This window comes from Marmota flaviventris, chromosome 6, assembly GCF_047511675.1.
Source record: "Marmota flaviventris isolate mMarFla1 chromosome 6, mMarFla1.hap1, whole genome shotgun sequence".
NCBI lineage: Eukaryota > Metazoa > Chordata > Mammalia > Rodentia > Sciuridae > Marmota > Marmota flaviventris.
Genome location: NC_092503.1, coordinates 132,335,638 through 132,363,097, shown reverse-complemented (window position 1 = coordinate 132,363,097; position 27,460 = coordinate 132,335,638).

Sequence of the window (27,460 nt, the reverse complement as noted above, 5' to 3'; positions counted from 1 at the left end):
GGGCAGCGAATTCACCGTGCTTTAGATTTTAAAACAGTGAAGCAGTTAAAGGAGGCTGTAACAACCTATGGTCCCCAAGCTCCCTTCACGGTAAGCATGGTCGAGTCCATTACTAACTTGGACATGACGCCAGCAGATTGGGCTAGCATGTGTAAATCTGTACTAAATGGAGGACAATATTTGTTATGGAAGGTTGCCAATGAGGAATTTTGCAGGGAGACAGCTAGGCGAAATGCAGCAGCTGGTTACCCTTAAAGAAATCTAGATATGTTGTTAGGAAAAGGACCTTTTGAGGGTCAACAGCAACAAATTGAATATGATCCTGCTATATATGCACAAATTGCTGCAGACACAGTTAGGGCATGGAAGACTTTACAAGGACATGGAGATTTACAAGGTCAGCTATCTAAGGTAATACAGAGAGCTAATGAACCTTACGCTGACTTTGTAGATAGGGTAATTCAAACGGCTGCCAAAATTTTGGGGATACAGAACAAGCAATGCCATTAATAAAACAACTGGCTTATGACCAAGCAAATCGTTGCTGCAGAGAGGTTATTAGACCATGGAGACATGAAGATTTAAACACATATATTAAATAATGTAGAGATATTAATGAACAAGGGCAAGTCTTGGCAGCTGCAGTACAACAGGCTTTAGATGCCAGGCCAAAAACATGATATGATTGTGAACAAACAGGACATTTTAAAAGGAATTGCCCCATAGGAGGAGGGTTTAACAAAAGTAGGTATCAAAGGAATAGAATACCGGGTATTTGCCCACGATGCCATAGAGGGAGACACTGGGCTAATGAATGCCGTTCTCAAACCACCATAGAGGGTACTCCTTTATCAAAAAACAGACAAAGACCAGGTATTTATCCACGATATCATGGAGAAAGGCATCAGGCTCCATTGCCAAAAAACGGACAGGGGGGCCCAATGCCCCGGGGCCCACAACCACAAATCTACGGGGCAGTGGAGGAACCCAGCAACACCATCAGGCTAGTGCCCAGGACACATTGTCCATTAAATCCCTCATCAGACAAACTAGAGGGAGCACAGGGTTGGACATCTGCGCCTCTGCCAGAGCAGTGTTAACTCCAGAGATGGGAGTTCAAATCATTCCCACAGGAGTAAAAGGACCTCTTCCCCAAGGAACAGTAGGCTTATTATTGGGACGTAGTTCATCGACATTAAAAGGACTTATGATAAGTCCTGGGGTAATTGATCCCGATTATGTAGGTGAAATAAAAATTATAGCTAGTTCTCCAAGAGGTATATCAGTAATTTCACCAGGAGATAGAATAGCACAGTTGTTAATAATACCCAGCCTACATAATAAATTTCCTAGTCATAGTGTAGAAAGAGGTTCCAGGGGATTAGGCTCCACAGGTGTAGATTGGGCTATGTTGTCTTTAAATTTAGATTCTCGCCCAATGCTAAAACTAAATATTCAAGGTCATGAGTTTAATGGGCTACTGGACACAGGAGCTGACCTTAGCATCATATCTCGTCAAGAATGGCCAAAACATTGGCCCTTACAACAAGACACTCAAACGCTTCGAGGCCTAGGAGTGGCGACTAATCCCCATAGAAGTTCTATGATATTAGATTGGAAGGATCCTGAAGGATGTGAAGGAACTATACAGCCATATGTATTGGATCATCTTCCTATAAATTTATGGGGACGAGATGTCCTAGATCAATTAGGTTTGACGTTAACAAATAACATCAATCCTAATGCGCCCACTACTAGGGCTAGACAAGGCTTTAGGAAAGAGAAAAGATTAGGAAAACAAGGGCAAGGTATAGCAGCACCAATCCAAATAGATCAAGGAACAGACAGACATGGGTTGGATTTTCAGAAAGGGCCACTGAGACAATCAAAATGACTTGGAAATCAGAAAGACCAGTGTGGGTTCCTCAGTGGCCCCTGACTAAAGAAAAGATACAGGTAGCCCATGATCTGGTCAAACAACAATTAGCGGAAGGACATATACAACCTTCCATATCTCCCCATAATACTCCCATTTTTGTCATCAAAAAGAAATCTGGTAAATGGAGATTATTGCAAGATTTAAGAGCCATTAATAATGAGATGGTTATTATGGGACCTGCTCAATCAGGGATTCCTCAATTGTCTGCTTTGCCAAAAACCTGGCATGTTTTAGCTATAGATATTAAAGATTGTTTTTTTTTTTTCAATTCCAATTCATCCCGAGGATAGTCCACGTTTTGCATTTACTATCCCTGCACTAAATCATGAAGGTCCTGATCAGAGTTATGAATGGAAAGTACTCCCTCAAGGGAAGGAAACAGTACTACTATGTGTCAAATATATGTTAACAAAGCAATCCAGCCACTTAGAAATCAAAATCCTGAACTACAAATATTTCACTATATGGATGATGTATTATTGGCACATAAAGATAAAAACATATTGCTGGAATGTTATGCCACACTTACAAACTTATTAAAAAATTATAATCTAGAGATAGCAATAGATAAAGCACAATTAAATTTTCCAATTAATTATTTAGGAGTTCTATTATCCTCAACCATGGTCCGTCCACCAAATACGAGTAGATCAACTCAAATCACTTAACGACTTTCAAAAGTTATTGGGAGACATAAATTGGATAAGGCCTTATCTAGGTATACCAACAGGAGAGTTGGGACCTTTATTTGATATTCTAAAAGGTCCATCAGATCCAAATTCACCCCGCATGTTAACTCCTAAAGCAAGAAAGGCATTAAAAATTATTGAAACATATATGGAAAACATACATTTGGATAGAATTGATATAAGTTTGCCTTTATTATTTATTGTACTACCAACAAAAAATATTCCTACAGGAGTATTTTGGCAAGAAGGTCCATTATTGTGGATACATTTATCTTATTCTCCTAACACTATTCTTACTAGGTATCCTGAGGCTGTAGGACAATTAATACTCAAAGGAATAAAAGCAGCGAAGGGAGTGTTTGGAATTTCTCCCAAAAAAATTATTACTCCATATACTATGGATCAAATTGATGAGTTAGCTAATGAGTTAAATACTTGGGCAATAATCATGTGTAAATCTAATGTTTCATTTGATAATCATTTACCATCTAATCCTTTGTTGTCTTTTTGGTCTAAGCATCCTGTAGTTTTTCCTAAAATGACAAGAAAAACCCCTATCATGAATGCTCCAAATATATTCACTGATGGGTCAAATAATGGTACAGCAGCAGTAGTTACCCCTGATCAAACTTTTACATTTTTAGTACCCAAACAATCAGCTCAAAAGGTAGAGCTTAATGCAGTTTTACAAGCTTTTTTGATGTTTAAAGATTCTGTATTTAATTTATTTTCTGATAGTCAGTATGTAGTTAATGCTATAGTATCTCTTGAAGATGCTGGTAGGATTTCCCCTTCTTCTACGGTTTTCTCTTTGTTTTCTCCTATACAAAGTCTAATCTGGGACAGAAAAGATCAATTCTTTATAGGACATATTAGGGCACATACAGGATTGCCTGGAGCCCTTAGTTTAGGCAATGATTTAGCAGATAAAACTACACATGACATACATATTTTCTCTACATTTGAAGAAGCTACAAATTTTCATAAAAGGTTTCATGTTAATGCTAATACTTTACAAAAGCGTTTTAAAATAACTAAGGAACAAGCCAGACAAATAATAAAACAATGTCAAATTGTGTGACATTTTTACAAGTTAATCTTGGAGTCAATCCTAGAGGACTGATACCTAACCATATTTGGCAGATGGATGTCACACACTTGCCAGAATTTGGAAAATTAAAATATTTACACGTTACAGTTGATACTTCTTCTGGATTTTTGATGGGCTCCCTTCATGCCAGAGAAAAAACTAAAGATGTTATAGCTCATTGCTTACAAAATTTTGCCACTGTGGGCGTTCCAAAACAGTTAAAAACCGATAATGGTCCTGGCTATACCTCTACCTCTTTTAAACAATTTTGCTCATCATTTGGTATTACTCATATAACAGGAATCCCATACAATCCACAGGGACAAGGCATAGTTGAAAGAGCTCATCAAACTATTAAAACATACTTATTAAAGCAAAAAGAGGGAATTGGAAGGGGGTATATATCCCCCAAAGATAAACTTAAAATAACGCTTTTTACTCTAAACTTTTTAAATTTGGATTCATGAGGACTTAGTGCTGCGGAAAGGCATATGTATCCAAAAAATGTACATAAGCCTAAAGTACTTTGGAAAGATATTCTAACAGGACAATGGAAAGGTCCTGACCCAGTGATTGTCTGGAGTCGGGGCTCTGTTTGTGTTTTTCCACAGGGAGAACAGCAGCCGATTTGGATTCCAGAGAGATTAACTAAAACAATTTCTACAGATCGAAAAGAAGATGATTTGACTCAAATCCATAACAGCTGATATCCAGAACTCCAGCTTGGCCATTCTTACATCTGCGACAGTGATTAACCAGGATGCTTTTTTCAATAGCTATTTTATTATTGCATTTTTCCACATCATGAGATTCTATTTTTATTTTTTGAGCTCATAGAAACCTAGGTTAATGTTTTTCTGATCATTTTTATTTTTTGACTGTGGAGTTTTTAAACATTGCAATGGAGATTTCACCCAGGTAAAGCTACAAGGCCTTTACTATTTTCTTATGTGTTGTACATTTGTGTACACTCTTGTGTTTTGTGTTGTATGTCTGTATGTGCGTATGTCCATATTTCTTATATGAGGAGCGCTCATGAAAAAATGGATCCGAATTATTATTATTATTTTTATTCACGTGATTTAAATGGTTTAATTTAAATTAGGTAAACAGCTGTTAAGGATTGTTTTTAAAGTAGGTTAACAGATCTTTTTGTTTACTTTCACCTTTCTTTTTCATTATATTTAATAATTCTTTTCAGGATAATGTCTCTTTAGCATCATTGCCAGAATTCCTATCTTCATCCCAGTGCCGGTGAAGACAAAGATACAACCAGACTACAGCTTCTATGATAGCTATCACAGTAAACTGTATAAACTGATGCATCAATGAATATAACTCAACAAGTAATGCTCAATCAAGGAGTTAACTTACTTTGGGAGGAAATGGACATATTGATAGATTCCTCCACTTTGAACTGCTTGCAGAACTTGCCTGGACTATGTAACTATCATTTGGTGCAGCGAATTGTGGTAATGCTGGCATATCTTTGCTGATGGTGTCACTAGTGATGCAATTTTTATTTCCTTGCCAGCGCACCCCATGTTAATTGTGGTAGTGCTGACATATCTTTGCTGATGGTGTCACCAGTGATGCAATTTTTCCCAAGGAGCTGTCAATTGGCTTGGTGTCGTGGCATTTCTGTATCCTCCTCCCTTCTGCTAGTGATGGTCTAAAATTTGGGGGCCAATGGCTATATGCTGGACCGGTAGTCAGTGACGGGTATGATCCAATTGCAGTGGTATCAACCTAAGACAGGAGGCTGATGCCTAAAGGTCAGTTTTCCGATGACGGGTAAGAACCATATGTTGAATTGGACAACCTACCAGGCACGGTCCTTAAGCCACATTGCTTGTTGTTTAATTAATCAGAAGGGGGGAGATGCTGGGAGCCATTAGCCAAGTAGGTATGACAATTTCCTTGCCAGCGTACCCCATGTTGCAGTGACATTGAATGTAGGTGACCTTGCTCAATGACCAAGGTGGATTAGGGTGTTCCCGGTTTAAGATAATCGTGTTTAGGGCGTTCCCAGTTTAGGTTCCAGGTTTAAGGTTTAAGATTATTCCTGCTGGGAATAGGGCTTATCTTGCTGCCTGAGTTCCCCTTGAGTTCTCACGGGATTCAGACAGTATATTTTGGAGATAGAAGTCCAGTGGATTTGGATTTGGGCAGAGAACGTGGATTTCCCCAGAAAGTGATTGTAGACGGCTGGTGTGAGTTCGGGAATAAAGAGTTGCTGTTTGAATCTACAAGCTGTGTGGTGGCTTGTGATTGTGTGCCCAGCCAGACTGCGGCATTTGTGCCCAGCCAGACTGTGGCAGGCCAGAAAGAGGACCATCTCTACCACAGGCAGAGCTCAAACAGCACCAAGATTGGCCTTGCTGACCTGCGCCGGAGCCCAGGCAATGAGAGGCCCGGTTCCATCCTGCCACGTGCAGAACCCCACCAGAGCTTCAGCTCTGCCCAGATCCAACTCAAAGACCTGGCAGGAAACGGAGCCCAAGACCAGGGTAGCCAAAGTCCATCCAGTTACCTTCAGACTGGCACCTGAGCTTAGGCTCTGTCCAGAAATGACTCCGCCCACTGTCAGACAGCCACCAAAGTTCAGCCTCAGTCCAGATTAGCCTCACTGAGAGGTGCAGGAGCCTGGCCAAAGGTAGGCCTAGGACCACTGCCACAAGCAGGCCCCAAGCAGTGCTCAGGCCACACTCAGGAGCCCCCTCGCCCACAGGCGGCACTCAAACATGGCCAAGATTGGCCTCACTTTCCTGCGCGCACCCCGCGCAAGGGGAGGCCCGGTTCCATCCTGCCACCAGCAGAACCCCACCATAGCTCCAGCTCTGTCCAGTTTCAACTCAATGACCTGGGAGGAGGAAACCTGAGCCCAGGCTAGCCCATGTCCTTCCAGTCATCAAGATACTGAGAACAGAACTCAGGCTCCACTCACGATGGACTCCACCCACTGACAGACAGCTGCAGAAGTTCAGCCCCAGGCCAGATCAACAGTGCTGATAGGTGAGGGATCCTGGCTCAAGGTAGGCCTGGGATCAACTGCCACAAGCAGGCCCCAAGCAGAGCTAAGGCCAGACACAGGATGGCCTCTGTCCACAGGCGGAGCTCAAACACAGCCAAGATTTGCCTCCCTGACCTGTGCGGGAGCCCCGGGAAGAGGAGGCCAAGTTCCATCCCGCCACCTGCAGAACCCCACCAGAGCTCCAGCTCTGCCCAGATCCAACTCAGTGACCTGGCAGGAGACGAAGCCGGAGCCCAGGGTAGCCCAAGTCAATCCAGTAACCATGATACCAGCACCAGAGCTCAGGTTCCTCCCATGAGTGACTCCACCCACTGACAGATAGTCACTGAAGTTCAGCCTCAGTTCAGATCAGCCTTGCTGACAGGCCCAGGAACCTGGCCCAAAATAGGCCTAGGACCAACTTCCACAAGCAGGCCCCTAGCAGAGCTCAGGCCAGAAAAAGCAGAGTCTGTGCAAAGGCGGATCCCTGCCAGAGCTCATCTGTGGCCTGCATCCACCTCCTTAATCAGCTCGGGTGTCCTGACAAGGGTAGGCCCTGTTCCCTCCTTCCACCAGCGGACCCACTGCTGGATCTCAGCATCCAACCACATAAGCCTTGCAGATGTGCACAAGAACCCTGGCACAGGGTAGCCCTGGGAACATATGGTCACCAGCAGACCTCCACCCGAGCTCAGGCTTGGCCCAGGACCGATTCCACCCACAGGCAAGACACCCTCTGGAGCTCAGTCTCAGCCCAGGTCCACCTGGACCACCTGCACCAAAGCCCAGGAAAGGATAGGCATGTTCCATTTCTCCACTGTCTGACTCCTGGTGGAGCTCAGCCTCGGCCTAGGACCGCCTCCACCCACAGGCAGAACCCTGCCTGAGCTCATAAATGGCCCAGGTTTTCCTCACTGACCTGCACAAGAGCCCGGGCAAGGGGAGGCCGAGCTCCATCCCGCCACCTGCAGAACCCCACCAGAGCTCCAGCTCTGCCCAGATCCAACTCGATGACCTAGCAGGAGACAGAGCCCGAGCCCAGTAGCTCAAGTCCATTCAGTCACCTTCAGACTGGCTCCTGAGCTCAGACTCCGCCCAGAAATGACTCCGCCCACTGCCAGACAGTCACCTAAGTTCATCCTCAGTCCAGATCAGCCTCTCTGACAGGCATGGGAGCCTGGTCCAAGGTAGGCCTGGGACCAACTGCCACAAGCAGGGCCCAAGCAGAGCTCAGACCAGACACAGGGCCACCTCCACCCACAGGCAGAGCTCAAACATTGCCAAGATTGGCCTTGCTGACCTGCATAAGAGCCCAGGCAAGGGGAGGCCCAGTTCTATTCTGCCACTGGCAGAACCCCACCAGAGCTCCAGCTCTGCCCAGATCCAACTGGAAGACCTGGCAGGAGGAAACCTGAGCCCAGGGTAGCCCATATGCATCCAGTCACCTTCAGACTGGCACCTGAGTAAAGGCTCCGCCCAGGAATGACTCCGCCCTATCAGACAGCCACCAAATTTCAGCATCAGTCCAGATTAGCCTCTCTGAGAGGCACGGGAGCCTGGCCCAAGGTAGGCCTGGGACCAACTGACACAATAGCAGCACTCAGGCCAGGATACAGGACCGCCTCCGCCCACAGGTGTAGCTCAAAAGGGGACAAGATTGGCCTCACAGACCTGCTCTGGAGCCTGGGCAAGGGGAGGCCCAGTTCCATCCCAGCACCTGCAGAACCCCACTAGAGCTCCAGCTCTGCCCAGATCCAACTCAGTGACCTGGCGGGAGATGAAGCCCAAGCCCAGGGTAAAAGCCCAAGTCGATCCAGTCACCCTGAGACTGGCACCAAAGCTCAGGCTCCGCCCATGAGTGACTCCACCCACTGACAGTCACTGAAGTTCAGCCCCAGCCCAGATCAGCAGTGCTGACTGGTGTGGGAGCCTGGAACAAGGTAGGCCTGGGACCAACTACCACAAGCAGGCCCCTAGCAGAGCTCAGGCCACACACAGTACAGCCACGCCCGACAAGCAGACACCTTCTGGAGCTCAGGCCCTTCTTTATCAGCCTAGTCAACCTGTGTGGTAGCACAGGCATGAGTAGGCACAGTTCCATCCCTCCATTTTCTGACCCCCACTGGAGCTTCGACTCGGCATCTATCTATGGTCAGATGCCCACCAGAGCTCAGGCCCAGGCCAGAATGCCCTCTGCTCACTTGCTGACACCTGCTGGAGCTTGGACTCAGTCTAGAATATCCTAGTACACCTGTTGGAGTCCAGTTCCAGTAGTAGGCCTGAGTTCATCCCACCACTGTTAGATAGCAGGTGGAGCTTAGGTTTGCCTCAGGATTGCCTTGCCAACTTGCATGGGAACCCTGGCAAAGGTAGGACTTGTTCCTTCCCACCACCTGCACATCTCCACTGGAGCTCAAGCTCTGCCCAGGAGCTGAGCCCCAGGGAAGGCCCTGGTTCTACGTGCCACCACCTGATGTCTGTGATTCTTAGGCTCAGCCCAGGACTGCCTCTGCTCATTGCCAGACATCTTTGAGAGCTCAGGATCACCCAAATCTGCCAGTACAACTTGTGGTGGAAGCCCAGGCACAGGATAGCCACAGGTCATTCCACCACCAGCCAAACACTGAGGGAGCTTACACCCAGATCTTATCCACCTGGCAAAACTGTCCTGAGCTGATATTCAGGGTAAGCCCAGGACCATCCCGCCACTGGCTGACCTCTTCTGGAGCTCGGGCTCTGCCCAGATAAGCCTATTCCAACTATGTGGGAGTCTTTAATTAGGGTAGGCCTAAGTCCATCAAGCCACCAGCAGACCCTCACCAGATTTGAGGCTCATCCCAGGACTGCCTCAGTCTACTGGCAGACACTTCCGGAGCTCAGGCAGGGCCCAGGATTGTATGCACCCATCAGCAGACTCTCAATGGAGCTCAGGTCTGTCCAGATCCTCCTAGCGGATATGAATGGCTGCTGGGACCCTGATTAGGTATGGGTCCATTTCACCAGGGGAAACCCCCCAGGAGCTCATGAATAAATAAATAGCCAAAACAATAAATAAATAAAGGAAGGAAGGAAACTAGCTTATTCATATTCTTCATTTTATTTGCATTTACTTTCAGTAGGACTTCATGGATTGACTCTATTCTTCAATACAAGGGACTTACTTATATTACCTAAGCCTGATTTGCGTGGCCCAAATGTTATCCATGTAAAAATAAAACATGATTGTAAAATATTGTAAATTTCTTTCCTGACTTTTATCAGTATCAATCATACCATATCTGAAAAATTTGATTTCACGTCTGAAATTAGGAAATAGAACTAGAATTCTGAAGCTGGAAAAGGGCTCTCTACATGAGGCAAAACTGTTGCCAGTTGGAATAAAACATTATTTTGGTGACTTTCCTTTTGATTTCTGAACAGCTCACCAGAAGTTAATCATATACTGAGCTACCCAAATTCAAGAAAAAAAAAAAAAAAAAAAGAAACAGCCTAATAAAAATGGAAAAAGACAAATGTAGGCTGTTTATAAAATATGACATACCATACACTTGAGATGGCATTTCATGCCAATATAGTAATGCAAAGAATACATAAAGTACATTTGTGTGTGTGCACATCACATAAAAAGAATAAAGAGAATGAGAAAACCTAATGTTGAAAGTGTTGAAAAAAGGAATAGTCATGCTCTGATAACTGCAATGAAAAATTATCATAACCCTTCTGCAGAGAAGTATTAGAATATATACCAAAATTTGAAGTGCACACTTTCCTTTAACCCAAGAATTCCAACTTAAATATCTTATGTATAATTATTGTGGCAAATTTTAAATTTTACCATGAAACTGAACATTGTAAGAAAAATCCCACTGGCTGGGTATCAGACCTCAAGTCCCTGGTGAAAGTCACTGGGCACCATTTCTCTGCTCACACTCATGCCTTTCCTGGGGGTTCCTCACACTCATAAAAAGACAGGACTCCTTCCAGAGATGTCTCTCACAGCTCTTGGCTCATAGTTTCATTGGATTGGTAACATTTTTGCGATTAAACTCTAGGACATTCTTATATATTTTTGGAAATGAACCATTGCAACTGTTTCCTCCCATCTTCAGGTTGTTTCCTGCCCTGATGTTTGTCCCCTTCTACAGTATGGGCAGATATTGTATATTGTCTATTCTTGCTTTTGTTGTCTGTGCTATTGATGTTGTGTCAAGGAAGAAAGAAAGAAAGAAAGAAAGAAAGAAAGAAAGAAAGAAAGAAAGAAAGAAAGAAAGAAAGAAAGAAAGAAAAGATAAAGAAAGAAATCCTTGCCAAGACTAATGTGAATGACTGGACAATGAAGGTTTTTTTCCTGCTGTTTTTTCTAGGAAGATTATACCTATAGGTCTCACATAGGTCCACCTTACTGACCTGCACAGGAGATGGTGCCCAGGGTAACCCAGGGTCTATCCCTCCACCAGCTGACCCCAGCCAGATCTCAGGTTCCACCTAAATTTACATTGCGTACATGCAAAGGAGCCAGGGGACAGGGTATCCCCAGGTCCATAAAGTCTCTGTGAGACCCCCACCAGAGCTCATATTTGTCCCAGGTAACCTGCGCACAAACACCAACCCCACTGGAGCTCAGAACTGCCTCTGTCCACTGAAACTCCTGCCAGAACTTAGGCATGGCCCAGGGTCTGCTCTGGCCACACAGAGACACCCACCAGGGCTTGCTACTGACCCAGTCCACCTTCGATGACCTGAGCAGTAGCAGGAGCACAGGGTAAGCCCCGATCTTTCCCACCACCCACAGAACCTAGCAGGAGCTCAGATTTCACCCAGATCCACATGCAGATTTTCAGGGGAGCCTTGGCACAGGTGAGGCCCCAGTTCATCTGGCCACAACCAAACACTGGCTGGAGCTTAGGATCTGCCCAGGATTGTCTCTGCCCACAGGTAGACACCCTCAAGAGGTCATACACAGTTCAGATCCTCCGCAACTACTTATGCAGGACCAGAAGCTCAGGGTAGGAGCAGAGCAATCCCACCACTTGCAGACCTCCACTGGAGCTCAATCTCTGCCCAGGAGCAGAGCCCCATGAAAGGCCCAGTTTCTACCCACCATCGCCTGAGGCCCCATAGATCCTTGGGCTCAGCCAAGGACTGCTTCCACTAATCAGCAAACATCCTTGGGAGCTCAGGATCGGCCCAATTCTCCCACGACAACATGAGGCGGTAGCCAGGGCAAAGGGTATTCACAGGTCCATCCTGCCATGGGCTGACCCCTGCTGGAGCTCAGACTCAGCCCAGGAACGACTCCGCCCACTGTCAGATGCCCACCAAAGCTCAGGCTCCTTCCCGCATTGACTCCGCCTACTGGAAGACACCTGCCAGAGTTCAGCCCCAGCCCAGGTTAGCCTTGCTGACAAACTGGGGAGCCTGGCCCAAGGTCGGCCTGGCTGCATCCCACCACAGGCCGACCCCCACCACAGCTCAGGCCAGACCCAGGACCGCCTCTGCCTACAGGGAACATCTTCCAGAGCTGAGATTTCTGCCTGAGAGCCAAGGCCAGCCACTCAGGAGATTGGGTATTATTATTGCATTCGTAACCAACTTTGCTTTCTTACTTTCCACATTGAGGTTTAGAAATCCTCCCCTATTGTGTAAACATTGATTTATTTTGTTCCTGGACTTTGATGATTTATACATTTAGTGTATCAGAGAATCTGTAGTTTATTTTGATGGACATATTGAGACAGTGATTGGATTTCATGTTCTTACCTACATAAAAAGGCATCTTCAAAATGGTCCCACTACCTTTTTCAGAATCATTTGTCTTTCTCCAAATAATGGAAATGTGGTGATCCAACATGGCGGCGAGAGGGGAGGCAGTGCTTTCAGTACCTCCTCAACAACGGGGTCAGAGAGACGCATGGATACGCTTAGATTCGACCTGCTGAGAAACTCCTAGCAAAATTCCACTAAAGAGAGACTGGCCGGGAATCGGTAGGATTTTTGGAGGTGACAGTCTGCGCTAGACGAGTGATTCTCCACCACGCAGCGCAGAGGTCCAGACCCGCCAGCCGCTGCCTGCGCGACTCGGCGACTGTCGGCTGCCTGCACGCGGCCCCTGCGTCAGGGCAGATAGCCTCCGAGGCACAGCGCAGCAGGAGCGGTGCAGGGACTCTAGGAAGAGGTCTCTCGCCAAGCCTTCATGAAATAGCGAACCGGGAGCTGAAACCAACCAGAGACAGACCAGTCCCACCCCTCCCTTCGGACACTCCAGCAAGGAGCCTGGGGCCCACCATAGCAGAGTGGTGACATCACCAGAGTTCCGCCGACAGAATTCCTTCCCAGCAGAATCCACGTTAGCAGGTGTGTGACTCCCACCCCCTCCAGATACAAGCAGCCAGGAAACATCGGGAATCTCTCCAGGGGTGTGTCTGTAGGGAAGCAGAGGGGATTCCAGATCCCCACCTCCCCTTAACACCAATGGCGACACCCAAGATCTTAGCCACCAGTTTCTGGGGGCATGCCCACAAAAGGGGTCCAGAAAAATTAAACTGTTGGTTCCCAGATCACCCCACCACAGCACTGGGGCTTAGATGAATGACAGAGAGGGTGTTCATCGTTCGGGATATAGGACACGCGGTGGGGCTGCAAGTGTAATCAGATCCTTGGGGAACCGCCTCTGGTGGACAGGACCTGGCTGGCTGGCTGGGAGGAGGAACAGGGGGAGGGGACAGATAAGTGAAAGGGCTCTGGACTAACAGGATTGAGAGACTCCCAGGAGCCACCGTAAAGGGATTTCTGTCAGCACATAGAGGGCAGAAGCTCGGCTCAGAGGGCACAGCTCCCAGCGGCCTGCCAGTGTGGTACACACTTCACCCCAACTGGAGTAGGGGCAGAGCAGAGCCTTTGCCCGTGCCCAGATCAGGCCCAGCAGCCCTCCTGTGTGGTGGTCAAGTGACCCCAATTGGAGTGGGGGTGGAGCGGAACTGACACCCGTGCCCGCAAGGTGGGCAGACCGGCGACCAACCTGCAGATCAGGCCTAGCGGTCCCCGGGTGTGGTAGGAGGGGCAGGGAAGAGCCTTCGCCCCCACCTGCAAGGTAGGCAGACCTGCGACAGAACAGCGGATCAGGCCCAGGGGTCTGCGGGCGTGGTAGACACCTCACACCAATTGGAGGAGGGGCAGAACAGAGCCCCCGCCCGCACCTGCAAGGGAGACTTTTCAACTATAAAAGAGCAATATAAATATATAGGGGGGGGAATTTCAAAAACACAACAGTTTCACCAAGAAGACAAAAACGCAAGCAGTATGAAAAGACAAGGAAAGAAAGGACTACAAGCAATGCAGATCAACTCAACTTTAGAAGAGGTAACAGCTGCAGCAGATGGAATGTCAGATAAAGAATTCAGGATATATATGCTTCAGATGATCTGGAGTATTAAGGAAGACATTAGACAGCAAAATCAGACAATGAAAGATCACTTCGACAAGGAATTACACAAACAAATCCAGGAAGCAAAGGATCAACTATACAGGGACATAGAGGTTATAAAAAACAAACAAACAGAAATCCTAGAAATGCAGGAAGCAATAAACCAACTTAAAAACTCAATTGAGAATACTACCAGCAGAGTAGAACACTTAGAGGATAGAACATCAGACAATGAAGACAAAGTATTTCAACTTGAAAAGAACATAGACAGCTCAGCAAGTCTGTTAAGAAACCATGAGCAGAACATCCAAGAAATATGGGATAACATTAAGAGACCAAACTTAAGAGTCATTGGGATACAGGAAGGTATAGAACTCCATACCAAAGGAATGAGCAATTTATTCAATGAAATAATATGAGAAAACTTCCCAGACTTGAAGAATGAGACAGAATCCCAAATTCTAGAAGCCTACAGGACGCCGAATGTGCAAAATTATAAGAGATCCACACCTAGACACATTATAATGAAGATGCCCAACATACAGAATAAGGAGAGAATTTTAAAAGCTACAAGAGAAAGGAAGCAGATTACATTTAGGGGCAAGCCAATCAGGATAACAGCTGATCTTTCAACACAGACTCTGAAAGCTAGAAGATCCTGGAATAACATATTTCAAACACTGAAAGAAAATGGGTTCCAACCAAGAATTGTGTATCCAGTGAAATTAAGCTTCAGGATGGAAGATGAAATTAAAACCTTCCACGACAAACAAAAGTTAAAAGAATATGCAGCTAGAAAACCATCTCTTCAAAACATCCTCAGCAAAACATTACAGGAAGAGGAAATGGAAAATAACAATGAAAACCAACAGGGGGAGGTAGGACAGTAAAGGGGGGCGGGAATAATCAAAGAGGAAAACAAACCATGTTTAGTAACATAAATAAACAAATATGACTGGAACAACAACCCATATCTCAATAATAACCCTAAATGTTAATGGCTTAAACTCACCAATTAAGAGACACAGGCTAGTAGAATGGATCACAAAACAAGACCCAACAATATGCTGCCTACAGGAGACACATTTGATAGGAAAAGACATACATAGGCTGAAGGTGAAAGGTTGGGAAAAATCATATCACTCATATGGACTTCGGAAACAAGCAGGAGTGTCCATACTCATATCAAATAAAAGAGATTTCAAGCCAAAGTTAATCAAAAGGGATAAAGAGGGACACTACATACTGCTTAAGGGAACCGTACACCAACAAGACATAATAATCATAAATATATATGCCCCAAACAATGGTGCAGCTATGTTCATCAAACAAACTCTTCTCAAGTTCAAGAGTCTAATAGACCACCATACAATAATCATGGGAGACTTCAACACACCTCTCTCGCCACTGGACAGATCTTCCAAACAAAAGTTGAATAAGGAAACTATAGAACTCAATAACACAATTAATAACCTAGACTTGATTGACATATATAGAATATACCACCCAACATCAAGCAGTTACACTTTTTTCTCAGCAGCACATGGATCGTTCTCAAAAATAGATCATATATTATGTCACAGGGCAACTCTTAGACAATATAAAGGAGTAGAGATAATACCATGCATCCTATCTGATCATAATGGAATGAAACTGAAAATCAACGATAAAAGAAGGAAGGAAAAAGCATACATCACTTGGAGAATGAATAATAGGTTACTGAATGATCAATGGGTTATAGAATACATCAAGGAGGAAATTAAAAAATTCTTAGACATTAATGAAAACACAGACACAACATATCGGAATCTATGGGACACATTGAAAACAGTTCTAAGAGGAAAATTCATTGCTTGGAGATCATTCCTTAAAAAAAGAAAAAAACAACAAATAAATGATCTCATAGTTCATCTCAAAATCCTAGAAAGAGAAGAGCAAAACAACAGCAAAAGAAGTAGAAGGCAAGAAATAATGAAAATCAGAGCTGAAATTAATGAAATTGAAACAAAAGAAACAATTGAAAAAATTGACAAAACTAAAAGTTGGTTCTTTGAAAAAATAAACAAAATCGACAGACCCTTAGCCATACTAGCGAAGAGAAGAAGAGAGAGAACTCAAATTACTAGCATACGGGATGAAAAAGGCAATATCACAACAGACACTTCAGAAATACAGAAGATAATCAAAAATTATTTTGAATCCTTATACTCCAATAAATTAGAAGATAGTGAAGGCATAGATAAATTTCTTAAGTCATATGATCTGCCCAGATTGAGTCAGGAGGATATAGACAACCTAAACAGACCAATATCAATTGAGGAAATAGAAGAAACCATCAAAAGATTCCCAACTAAGAAAAGCCCTGGACTGGATGCGTATACAGCAGAGTTTTACAAAACCTTTAAAGAGGAACTAATACCAATACTTTTCAAGCTACTTCAGGAAATAGAAAAAGAGGGAGAACTTCCAAATTCATTCTACGAGGCCAACATCACCCTGATTCCTAAACCAAAGACACTTCAAAGAAAGAAAACTACAGACCAATATCTCTAATGAACCTAGATGCAAAAATCCTCAATAAAATTCTGGCAAATCGGATACAAAAACATATCAAAAAAATTGTGCACCATGATCAAGTAGGATTCATCCCTGGGATGCAAGGTTGGTTCAATATACGGAAATCAATAAATGTTATTCACCACATCAATAGACTTAAAGATAAGAACCATATGATCATCTTGATAGATGCGGAAAAAGCATTCGACAAAGTACAGTATCCCTTTATGTTCAAAACTCTAGAAAAACTAGGGATAACAGGAACATACCTCAATATTGTAAAAGCAATCTATGCTAAGCCTCAGGCTAGCATCATTCTGAATGGAGAAAAATTGAAGGCATTCCCTCTAAAATCTGGAACAAGACAGGGATGCCCTCTATCACCACTTCTGTTCAACATAGTTCTCGAAACACTGGCCAGAGCAATTAGACAGACGAAAGAAATTAAAGGCATCAAAATAGGAAAAGAAGAACTTAAATTATCACTATTTGCAGATGACATGATTCTATACCTAGCAGACCCAAAAGGGTCTACAAAGAAACTATTAGAGCTAATAAATGAATTCAGCAAAGTGGCAGGATATAAAATCAACACGCATAAATCAAAGGCATTCCTGTATATCAGCGACAAATCCTCTGAAATGGAAATGAGGACAACCACTCCATTCACAATATCTTCAAAAAAAATAAAATACTTGGGAATCAACCTAACAAAAGAGGTGAAAGACTTATACAATGAAAACTACAGAACCCTAAAAAGAGAAATAGAAGAAGATCTTAGAAGATGGAAAAATATACCCTGTTCATGGATAGGCAGAACTAACATCATCAAAATGGCGATATTACCAAAAGTTCTCTATAGGTTTAATGCAATGCCAATCAAAATCCCAACGGCATTTCTTGTAGAAATAGAGAAAGCAATCATGAAATTCATATGGAAAAATAAAAGACCCAGAATAGCAAAAACAATGCTAAGCAGGAAGTGTGAATCAGGCGGTATAGCGATACCAGATTTCAAACTATACTACAGAGCAATAGTAAAAAAAAACTGCATGGTACTGGTACCAAAACAGGCGGGTGGACCAATGGTACAGAATAGAGGACACAGAAACCAATCCACAAAACTACAACTATCTTATATTTGATAAAGTGTCTAAAAGCATGCAATGGAGGAAGGATAGCATCTTCAACAAATGGTGCTGGGAAAACTGGAAATACATATGCAACAAAATGAAACTGAATCCCTTTCTCTCGCCATGCACAAAAGTTAATTCAAAATGGATCAAGGAGCTTGATATCAAATCAGAGACACGCCGTCTGATAGAAGAAAAAGTTGACTACGATCTACAGTCGGTGGGGTCGGGCTCCAAATTCCTCAATAGGACACCCATAGCACAAAAGTTAATAACTAGAATCAACAAATGGGACTTACTCAAACTAAAAAGTTTTTTCTCAGCTAAAGAAACAATAAGAGAGGTAAATAGAAAGCCTACATCCTGGGAACAAATCTTTACTCCTCACACTTCAGATAGAGCCCTAATATCCAGAGTATACAAAGAACTCAAAAAATTAGACAGTAAGATAACAAACAACCCAATCAACAAATGGGCCAAGGACCTGAACAGACACTTCTCAGAGGAGGACATACAATCAATCAACAAGTACATGAAAAAAATGCTCACCATCTCTAGCAGTCAGAGAAATGCAAATCAAAACCACCCTAAGATACCATCTCACTCCAGTAAGATTGGCAGCCATTATGAAGTCAAACAACAACAAGTGCTGGCGAGGATGTGGGGAAAAGGGTACACTTGTACATTGCTGGTGGAACTGCAAATTGGTGCAGCCAATTTGGAAAGCAGTATGGAGATTAATTGGAAAGCTGGGAATGGAACCACCATTTGACCCAGCTATTCCCCTTCTTGGTCTATTCCCTAAAGACCTAAAAAGAGCATGCTACAGGGACACTGCTACATCGATGTTCATAGCAGCTCAATTCACAATAGCAAGACTGTGGAACCAACCCAGATGCCCTTCAATAGACGAATGGATTTTAAAAATGTGGCATTTATACACAATGGAGTATTACTCTGCATTAAAAAATGACAAAATCATAGAATTTGCAGGGAAATGGATGGCACTAGAGCAGATTATGCTAAGTGAAGCTAGCCAATCCCTAAAAAACAAATGCCAAATGTCTTCTTTGATATAAGGAGAGTAACTAAGAACAGAGTAGGGACGAAGAGCATGAGAAGAAGATTAACATTAAACAGAGATGAGAGGTGGGAGGGAAAGGGAGAGAAAAGGGAAATTGCATGGTAATGGAAGGAGACCCTCAGGGTTATACAAAAGAACATACAAGAGGAAATGAGGGGAAAGGGAAAAATAATACAAGGGGGAGAAATGAAGGTCAGTAGAGGGGGTAGAGAGAGAAGAGGGCAAGGGGGGGAGGGGACGGGGGATGGTAGAGGATAGGAAAGTTAGCAGAACACGACAGTCACTAGTATGGCAATATGTAAATCAATGGATGTGTAATTGATGTGATTCTGCAATCTGCATATGGGCTAAAAATGGGAGTTCATAACCCACTTGAAGCAAAGTGTGAAAGATGATATATCAAGAACTATGTAATGTTTTGAACAACCAACAATAAAAAAAAAATAAACAAATAATGGAAATGTGACTTTTGTGACATTATCAAGTGTTTTATATAGGCAAGTCTTTCCTGATATCTCTTTTGAGTTCTGTTACTCTGTTGGGAACAGTTGCCACCCTTCAGATATTACAATTGTCTATGTGAAGATACCTCTTGGTGCTAAACCCATGACATTTTATTTTTCCAAAATGATACTATGGTGTTGGGCATGATGGCCTATGCCTGTAATCCCAGCTTTGGGGAATGAGGCAGGAGGATTACAAGTTCAAATCCAGCCTCAGGAACTGTGAGGCTTTAAGCAACTCAGTGAGACCCTGTCTCCAAATAAAATACAAAATAGGGCTGGGGATATGGCTCAGTGGTTGAGTGCCTCTGGGTTTCAATCCCTGGTACCAAATAAAAATTTTAAACACACACACATGCACACACGTGCACACACACACACATACATCTTACACATGTATACTTTTGTGACTTAAATTTGCAGAATGTTTTTAGACCTTTTTTTTTCTCTCATGATACCTTTTGGAAGTAAGATTTTTATAGAGACTGAAATGAGGAAAGTAGATAGGTGGTCAACACTGGCCTCTCTCTGAAAGAATATACTTAACCTATTATGATGTGACCCTTTATTTTTGTAGTTTTATTTACTTGGACCTCAAAGACTTAGGAGAACAGCATCTGAATGCTGCATGTAGCTATTTGAAAGGATTTCAATGGGATCTTCCTCTCTGGGTTCAACCACATTATTTATTTTTATTGGACGGAGGATGTAACCCTGGGGAGCTTAACCACTAAGCCCCATCCCCAGCCCATTTTCTGTATTTTATTTCAAGTCAGAGTCTCACGGACTTGTTTATGGCCTTACTAATTTGCAGATGCCAGCTTTGAATTCATAATCCTTCTGCCTCAGCATCCATGTGACAGGATACCAGACTCAAGCACGTTATTCTTAACAAAAAAGACACATTAATTTGTGCATCCACATGCTCCTGTCATCTTTGTCTTCTTTCCAGAATCAACACCAATCTGGTGGAGCAAGCTTTTCCTAAATGTCCTGCCTTTTCTTAATCTCCTGGGGTTCCTTTACTATCTTCCTGTTCACAAGGCTTTTTTTTTTTTTTTTTCCTGGAGGACTGAGGCTGAACATACCTGTGGGCTTCTGCATACCATTACAGGATCCCAGTACAGTAATGATCTGGTTTTCTGAGTGTGGTCATGATCAGCTGATTCTCTGTCTTTACCCGTAACTTGAATCTCGAGTTGTTCATGATGGTGGCAGCACCTTTACCATTCTTCCTGTGCTGAGGAGTCCTCAGGGATATCCTATAGAGGAAAAGAGATGAGGGGCCAAGCAATTTTCCAATTACACCAGGATGTAAAGAACTTCAAACACCATGATGAGTACTGTGTGACTGCCACAATTCTGGGCTCTGGGGACACTGAGCATTATCCCGACCCTCATGGAAACCAAATGACACCCTTGGAAAAGAAATGGCAGGCATTAGAGCCATACAGCAGCAAGGGGGCTGGCATGGCCCTGCAGGCTCCCAAGGCAAGCTGTGGATGAGGATTTTCCAGAGGTCCTTATGGGCCACCATAGGGATTTGTGTTTGATATAGAGCAAGATGGAAAATCACTGGAAAATTTTACATCATAGTGCAACATGGTCTGTCTTCTTTTTTCCATGTTATTGAAGATTAGTTTATTCTGGCCACTTTTTAACTAAAGTCCTAACTGCTGATCCACTTTTTTAAAGTTTTCATTTGCTTTAATTAGTTATACATGACAGTAGAATGCATTGATGCACTTTGACAGATCATATAGAAATTGGGTTGGGTTTCAAAAGTCCCCTTGGCCTGCTGCTTCAGGAGCAGAGTGAGGTGGCTTATTGAGGCCTGGGGAGTGCCAGCAGCAGGTTCCCACACCATGATGGAGGTGGGCTGGAGCCAGGTCTACCTTGGGCTCAAGTTCTGCCCAGGAGCCAGGCTCCAGGGAAGGTCCACTTTCTTGCCAGCACCACCTGACGCCCCATAGATCCTTGGGCTTGGCCAAGGACTGCATCTGCTCATCAACAAACATCCTTGGGAGCTGGGAATTGGCCCAGATCTCCCAGGAAGACATGAGGCGGCAGCCTGGCAGAGGGTAGTCACAGGTGCATCTCTACTGGGGCTGACCCCTGCCAGAGCTCAGACTCCGACCAGGAATGACTTCACCCACTGTCACATGCCTGCCAGAGCTCGAGCTCCTTCCCGCAATGATGTAGTCTACTGGAAGACACCTGCCAGAGTTCAGCCCCAATCCAGGTCAGCCTCACTGACAGGCATGGAAGACTGACCTAAGGTTGGCCTGGCTCCCTCCTGCCATAACCTGATCCCTACCAGAGCTCAGGCCAGACTCAGGACCCCCTCTGATCACAGGGGCAAACCTTCCAGTGTTCAGGACCATGCCTGATCAGCCAAGTCCAGCAGCACGGGAGTCTGAGCAAGGGTAAGCCAAGTTCCATCCCGCCACCATGGGACCCCTGTGGAGGTCAGGCCCAGGCCTGATCCGCCCCACTGAACTGCAGGCGAGTGTAGTCACAGGACCATCCTGCCTTGGGCTGACCCCTGCTGGAGCTCAGACTCAGTCCAGGAATGATTCCGCCCACTGTCAGTGGCTGGCCAGAGCTCAGGCTCCACCCCACACTGACTTTGCCTACTGGTAGACACCTGGCAGAGTTCAGCCCCAGCCCAGGTCATCCTCACTGACAGGCATGGGATCCTGGCCCAAGGTTGGCCTGGCTCCATCCCGCCCCAGGCTGACCCCAACAACAGCTCAGGCCAGACCTAAGACTGCCTCTGCCAACAGGCGAACATCTTCCAGCGCTCAGGCTTGTGCCTGATAAGACAAGGCCAGCTACGCGGGAGCCTGGGCAATGGTAAGCCAAGTTCTATCCCGCTAAAGGTGGACCCCTGCGGAGATCCCTTGTGGAGGTCAGGCTCAGGCCTGATCAGACACACTGAACTGCACGCAAGCCCGTTCTCAGGGGAAGCACAGGTCCATCCCATCACTGGCTGACCTCCGCAGGAGTTTGCACTCTACCCTGATTAGCCTATTCCACCTGCACGTGAGTCCTTACCTAGGGTAGGCCTTGGTCCATCCAGTCACAGGCTGACCCCGCAGGAAGTGAGACTCTGCCCAGATTCACTTTGTCTGAAGTGCATGGGAGCCTGGGCACAGGGTAGGTCAGAGTTCATCATGCCCTCACCAGATTGCTGCTGTAGCTTAGGCTTGGCTCAGGACCACCTCGCTGACCTACCTGGCAAACATGCCGGGGTACACCTGCTTTCATCCCTCCACCATCCGACCCCTGCTTCAACTGAAGCTCTGCCCAGGAGCCGGGCCCCAGGGAATGCCCAGGTTCTTCTCACCACCTTCTGAAGTCTGTAGGTCCTCATGTTCAGCCCAGGACTGCCTCCACTCATCAGCAGACAATCTTGGGAGCTCAGTACCCACCCAAATCTGCCACAATGACCTGCAGCAGAAGCCCCGGCACAGGATAGCTACAGTTCTGTCCTGCCACGGGTCGACCACTGCCAGAGATCAGGCTTCACCCAGATCCAACTTGCCAACCTGCAATAGAGTTGGGCCCAGTATAGGCCTGGGTTCATCCTGCCACCGTGGAACCCAGCCTGAGTCCAGTCTCCGCCCAGGACCACTTCTGTTCAAGGGCAGACACCCACTCGGGCCTTGGAAAACTCTTGACTTACATTGCAAATTGAGAAGAAGAACCAGAATTCTCATACTGCCAAACAGCTCTCTGCAAGAGGCAAAACTGTTGCCAGTTTCTAGAAAACAGTATTTTGGTGATGTCCCTGTGGGTGTCTGCACAGCTCACCAGAGCTTAATCCCAAACCAAGTGCCTAAATGTCAATAAGGAGAAATAAACAGCTGTAAAAACGGGAAAACCCAATATCAACTATGTTTAAAAGATGACATACCCCAAATTGAGATGACGTTCCCTGCCATAATTTAGAAATCCAAAGGAAACATAAAGTACATGTGGGTTTTTGCCTATCAAATACAAAGAATAAAGAGAATGAGAAAATCTAATGTCAACAGTGTTTGAAAATGCAATTGTCAAGCTCTGATAACTGCAATAAAAAATTGCCATGACTCTTCTGCAGATAAGTTTCAGAAACTATGCCAAAATTTAAAGTGCATGCCTACCTTTAGCCCAAGAATTTCAGTTTAAATAAGTTATTCATTGTTATTGTGGCAATTTTTTTTAATTTGACCCAGAAGTTGTCCAGTGTAATCATTTTACATGCATATATAAAATTTTTTTTCTAGTTTTTTTTTTTTTTTTTTTTGGGGGGGGGGTTGTATTTGCACATAATGTTTTTATTTTATTGATTTATTTTCATGTGGTGCTGAGGAGCCTCTCCTATGCTAGCCAAGCACTCTACCACTCTACAACCCCAGCCCCTCTAGTGTTGTATTTCTTAAAAATACATTTATGTATCTATATACATATTCTAATATAATTATATCACAGCCACATTTTTAAAAAAGTTATCACATGGGCTGGGAATGTAGCTCAGCCATAGCACACTTGCCTGGCATGTCAGAGGCACTGTGTTTTGTACCCAGAACCATTTATAAACAAATAAAATAAGTATCTATCAACAACTAAGAAAAAAACATTAAAAAAGAATATAGATGGTGCTTTATTAAAAAAAAAAAAGTTAACACAGCTACAGTTGTACATGTTCATTATATGAGACAGTTAAAATGTTAATTTTTTAAAAAGGAGTATGGTTCCATGGCACAAAAGAGTGTCACATTATTATACAGCCATCACCATCATTTGTCCATCCCCAGGACTTTTCTACTCACAAATTCAACCTGTCCTCATTCAATTCTATCTTGCCACTTTTCCCTGTACCTCATCCCAGTAACCACCATTCTACTTTTGTTCTACTTCCTGTCTGTATGAATTTGATTATTTCAAAGATTTATTTTAATACCACCAAAGACAAGAGCAATGTGTGCTGGTGTATGCGTGTAAATGTCCACACATGCACATACACCTCCATATACATAGAAAACATGCATTAGTAATCAAATTTGCCTTTTTGCATTCCACATTTATGCTTAGAAATCCTCCTATATTGTGTAAACATTCATTTATTTTGTCCCTGGTCTTTGATGATTTATACATTTAATTTATCAGAGCATCTGGAGTTTATTGTGATGTACATAATAGACAGGGATTCGATTTCATGTTCTTACCCACATCATTAGTCATCTTCAAATTGTCTCATTACCTTTTAGGGAATAATTTGTCCTTCTCCAAATAATGGAAATATGACCTTTGTGACATTATCAAGGTTTTATCTTTGCAAGTCTTTCCTGGTCTCTCTTTTGAGTTTTGTCACTCTCTTTCCAGTCCCCACCCTTCAGATATTACAATTCTCTATGTGATGATACCACTTGGTGCTAAATCCATGAATTATTTTATTTTTCCAAGATGATACTTTTTTGTTGGGCATGATGGCCTATGCCTGTAATTCCAGTGGCTTGGGGGACTGAGGCAGGAAGATTGCAAGTTCAAATCCAGCCTCAGGAACTGTTAGGCACTAAGCAACTCAATGAGACCCTGTCTAAATAAAATACAAAATAGGGCTGGGGATATTGCTCAGTGGTTAGGTGCCTCTGAGTTTCAATACTGGGTACGAAATAAGAAAATTTAAACACACACAAACACACACTCACACACACACACACACACACACACACTCACACACCTCACACATGTATTCTCTTATTTCTTTTTTTTTTTCAAAATGACTTTAGACCTTTATTTCTCTCATGGTACCTACTGGAAGTCATATTTTATACAGATCGAAAGGAGGTAAGTAGATAGCTGGTCAACACTGGCCTCTCTCTGAAGGAATATACTTTACCTATTATGATGTGATTCTTTATTTTCATAATTTTATTTATGTGGACCCCAAAGATTTAGGAGAAATACATCTGAGTGTTGCATATAACTACTTAAATTGATTTCAATGGGATCTTCCTCTCTGGGTTCAATCACATTATTTATTTTTATTTTATTGGGGATGGAACCCTGGGAGCTTAACCAATGAGCCCCATCCCCAGGCTTTTTCTTATATTTTATTTAGAGTCAGGGCTTCACTGACTTGCTTATGGCCTTGCTAAGTTGCTGATGCCAGCTTTGAACTTGTAATCCTTCTGCTTCAGCATCCATGTGACAGGACACCAGGCTCAAGCACTTTATTCTTAACACACAACACACATAAATTTGTGCATCCATGTGTTCCTTTCATCTTTGTCTTCTTTCCAGAATCAACACCAGTCTGGTGGAGTGAGCTTTTCTTAAATGTCCTGCCTTTTCTTAATCTCCTAGGGTTTCTTTACTGTCCTGCTGTTCATAAGGCTTTTTTTTCCTGGCAGACTGAGCCTCAGCCTACCCGTGGGCTTCTGCATACCATTACAAGATCCCAGTACAGTTATGATTGGTTTTCTGAGTGTGGTCATAATCTGCTGATTCTCTGTCTTTACCCCTAACTTGAATCTCGAGTTTGGAAGTGCTGGTGGCAGCACTCTTACCATTCTTCCTGTGATGAGGAGTCCTCAGGGCTATCCAATAGAGGAAAACAGATGAGTGGTCAAGCAATTGACTAATTACACCAGGGTGCAGAGAACCTCAAACACCATGATGAGAACTCTGGGACTGCCACAATTCTGGGCTCTGGGGACACTGAGCATTATCCTGACCCTCATGGAATCCAGATGACACCCTTGAAGAGGAAATGGCAGGCACTAGAGCCATACAGCAGCAAGGGGTCTGGCATGGCCCTGCAGACTCTCAAGGCAAGTTGTGGAATGAGAAGTTTCCAGTGATCATTGTGGGCCTTCATATTTAGGTTTGATATGGAGCAAGATGCAAAATCACTGGAGAATTTCATGTAATTGTGGAGACATTGTCTGTCTTCTTTTCCCCCATGGTATTGAAGATTAGTTTATTGTGGATACATGTTGACCAAAGTCCTAATTGCTGATATACTTCTTAAAATATTTCATTTGCTTTAATTAGTTATCCATGACAGTAGAATGCATTGATGCACTTGGGTAGATCATACATCAATTGGGTTTGTTTTGAAAATGCCCCTTGGCCTGCTGGTTTAGGAGTAGAGTGAGGAGGACTAGCAAGGCCTGCAGAGTGCCAGGAGGAGGTTGCCACACCATGCTGGAGGCGGGCTGGAGTCAGGCCTACCTTGGGCTCCAGCTCTGCCCAGGAGCTGGGACCCAGGAAATGCCCAGTTTCTACCCGACACTGCCTGAACCCCCATAGATCCATGGGCTCGGCCAAGGGCTGCCTCCGCTTATCAGCAAAGATACTTGGGAGTTTAGGATCGGCCCAGATCTACCACAAGGAAATGAGGCATCAGCCTGGGCAGAGGGTAGTCACAGGTGCATCTCTACTTGGGCTGACCCCTGCTGGAGCTCAGACTCAGCCCAGGAATGACTCCTCCAACTGTCAGATGCCTACCAGATCTCAGGCTCCTTCTCGCACTGACTTTGCCTACTGGAAAACACCTGCCAAAGTTCAGCCCCAGCCCAGCCTCGCTGACAGGGGGAGGAACCTGGCCCAAGGTAGGCCTGGCTCCATCCTGCCACCATCTGACCCCCAACCAGAGCTCAGGCCAGACACAAGAATGCCTCTGCCCAAAGATGAACACCTTCCAGAGCTCTGGCTTGTGCCTGATCAGCCACATCCAGCTGCATGGGAGCTTGGAAAAGGGTAAGAACAGTTCCATCCCATCACAGGTGGATCTCTGAGGAGGTATAAAGCCTGGGACCAATCTGCCTCACCAAACTGCAGGTGAGCTTATGCAGAGGGTAGACACAGGGCCATCCCACCTCTGGATGACCCCTGCTCAGACTCAGCCCAGGAATGACTCCACCCAGTGTGAGATGCCCACCAGGGCTCAGGCTCTGCCCTGCACTGACTCTGCCTACTGGAAAACACCGGCCAGAGTTCACCCCAGCCCAGGTCAGCCTCCCTGACAGGCATGGGAG